This window comes from Pinus tabuliformis, chromosome 1_1 (assembly GCF_031772625.1).
Source record: "Pinus tabuliformis cultivar Carrire ecotype Pingquan chromosome 1_1, CPIR1, whole genome shotgun sequence".
NCBI lineage: Eukaryota > Viridiplantae > Streptophyta > Pinopsida > Pinales > Pinaceae > Pinus > Pinus tabuliformis.
Genome location: NC_142297.1, coordinates 628,773,943 through 628,777,185, shown reverse-complemented (window position 1 = coordinate 628,777,185; position 3,243 = coordinate 628,773,943). Strand labels below are relative to the sequence as shown.

The 3,243-nt window shown below is 36.8% G+C and overlaps 1 pseudogene; it reads right to left on the bottom strand.

Annotated features, from left to right (window-relative positions):
* Positions 1 to 599: 599 nt before the first annotated feature.
* LOC149214891 (dolichyl-diphosphooligosaccharide--protein glycosyltransferase subunit 4C pseudogene) lies at positions 600 to 984 on the bottom strand (annotated as a pseudogene).
* Positions 985 to 3,243: the final 2,259 nt, after the last annotated feature.

Here is a 3,243-nt window from a genome sequence, read left to right as displayed (position 1 = left end):
CAGAAATAAAATTTGAAAAACAATGGTTATATCGAGGTTACCCTTTATACAAGCTATATCATAATTACATCATATACAAGAGTTCTATTACAACGAGCAAGTGATACGAGCTAAGATAGTATGAGTGCCATGAAGCTGAGCCATCTATTCAATATAGATAGAACGTGTAATGAACAAGTGATCGAATAACAAAATGTATAACCCAATTTAGTCTCGATGAAGAGAGAGAAATGCACGAAATCTTAGGGATGGGAACACTCAAGTTGTCACACCTAACCACCTTCCCTCCGACCTTCTCCCTTTCCTGCCTTCCTTCCAGCTTCTCTCTGATATTTACCGAGCGAGAGCTGGTCCAACCTGTTTTGCTACAATGTGAGGTGGTCGAACCCGTGATCCTAGAGTGTGGAGCGATAATTTGAAGATAGACCTGGCAATACAGCTGATACCTTTTACCCTTGACTTTCCTACTTGAATGCGCAGGAAGGTTGATGAAATGGGTGGCCCCCCGTACCAGAGGTGTGGGAGTCAGTTTTGTTTAAAAAAATTGTAAAATGATCATGAATTTTTTTGAAACTGTAACAACTATCAGCTTTCCTCCACTATTCTTGATTAACAGAGTCCAGTAACAACAGCGGAACAGTGGGCGTTCTATTTGAATAATTGACTACAGCGTTCTATTTGAAAGAAAACATAAGGCCATTATTACGCCTGCGGGAATCGAACCCCGGTCAAAGGCTTAGCTAGCATTTTATTTGAATAATTAACAGCGTTGTGTTTGAAACAAAACGACCATTGTTGCGTCTGCACAAGTCGAACCCTGGGCCAACATTTGAATAATTAGCAACGCTGTTTTTTTTTAAACAAAACTAATGCCCATTGTTGCGACTGCGGATTAAACATTTCTACGTGGTAAGCAACCACTAAAACAAAGATGAAAATACCCACAAAATTTGCAAAAAATCCAAGGTCCTGATTGTCAATCATCTTATGTGTGCAGAGTAGCTACTCCGATGGAAATTTAGAGGCAAATAGATGTTAAAATTCACCAAGAATTCGCAGGCTTCAGATGTATCCAGCCTGAAATGGCTGGAGGTACAAAGATATATACCAATTACAGATCATTAACCAGGGAAGAGTTCATAAAAAGGATGCACACTAACCTTGCCAACCGAAATTTTCGATCACCAATGGTCAGCTGCATATAGTTTCCAACTTTCAGTAAAAGCTCCTCTGTCTATTGAACGTCTCCTCTGTTCGCCGCGGAGTGATCACTTCCCTCTCTGTTAGCCAGAGTACAGAAGGTGAATTGTGGCAGAATTGTTTTGCAGATAGGATTGCCGGGACTTTGAATGGCCTGGAGGAGGTTGGTGTGGTTCGTACATGCCGTAAATGAGCTCTCCCGTCGGTAAATGTGCTCATCAATACAATCTGAGTGGAGGCCACCAGTGGCTGCGGGCAGGGTCGATGGGGGCGTCGATGGGCAGCCGGAGGGGGATGCATGCCATGCTGGAGAGGGATGTGGTTTATGATGCATGGTCGAGGATGCATGGTTTATGATGCTGTCTGCGGCTGTCAGAGGGGGTACCTCCATAGCATTAACTTTGCTATGGAGGTGGAAATAGGACTCGCCGTCGATGGCATGCTTTAATGCATTGCGGGCCCCATAGCCCCACCAAATCTCAACAACGATTTCGGATGGGGTTGCCATGAGTATGTATGGTGGAAGGGCCTCTATAGGGGCATTAAAATTCCCAATGGAAAGCTAGTTATATGGAGCATTAAATGTTGAATGTCAAGCTAGTTATTTATTGTTGTTGTTAACAATGTACATGTATGGTGGAAGGGCCTCCATAGGGGCATTAAATGCCCAATAGAACGCCAATTATATGAAGCATTAAATGTCGAATGTCAAGCTAGTTATTTGTTGCCGTTGTTAACTTCTTACATTGTAGGCTTATTAAATTGGCAATGGCTAAAATAATTGAAGGAATAGTTTAAACCAGTTCAAAGGAGTTTCATACGATCTGTGGAATCGAGTCCCAGAAGGGTCTAAGTCAAATATACAAAGAATAATTGCCTATTGATTTTTACAAACATCTAATCAACTATAAACATGTGGGATTCCTCTAGAAGTGTTGAAAATAGTTGAAATATTAAGTATTATAATTAAAATTTAAAAATAAAGTTGATCAAATGCACATATTAAATTCCATGTAAACATATCAAAATATCGCATGCAATATCATAATAATGACGAATGTCCCTCCCAAAACATTTGTTACCACAATGACCATAAATATCCCCTTTTCAAACATTTACATATAGATTATCGTTCTACTTCATTTTCTTGGGGTTAGCAACCTTTATACGATTTTCACAATCAAATTCACCACAACCACCATTTGCTCCAACTATGCACATTCGTATTTACGAGATTCAAATTTACAATTGTAAATGCATTGAAGAAATGTTAGACGTACAAATCCGTCCAATCATAGAAATCAGAGTGGTGGCAAGTAAAAGGGTAATAATAAGAAAAACAATTTGATCAAACAAAAATACTCTTTTAAACATGTAGGGTCTAAGGCGCATGGTATCCTTAATTTCTTCATTATTAAGCTGATTACTAAAAGATTAATTATTTACAATGACACATGTTTATATACATTTTTAGATATTTACGTATTTAATAATTTGTTACTAATATTATGCATTACATAATTTTGGTGTAAATTTGAAAATAATAATTTATAGGTGGATAGATTATTTTCTATTCTAAGACTAGAATATATGTAATTTTAATTTTTTATTACTTTTAACTTTAATTCAACTATATTTAAACTAAATCGAACTCGCTACTTCGTAGCACTTGTTTAATGACATGGTGTATTTGGAGCATTATGGTTTTTTTTTTCAATAAGAAAAAATTGAGATAGTTTCATTAAAAAATGGAGTTATATTTGCATAATTTTATCTCATCCCCTTATATCATGAACCCCATATCTTGCCCTCTATAAATATCTATTAACTTTTTCACTCTAGAACCTCCTTTTTATATCTTCAGTAAATTCCAATGACTTGTCTCGCTATTACAATTATGGCTTCATATAACAAACTACCTCTTTTTGTTCCTGCAATGATATTTAATAGATTTTCAAAAAATAGATTAAAGAAACTAATTTGTCACATAAACATATTGAGTAAGGAAACATTAGGAAAAAGTCTATTACAGTCCTCCTTATT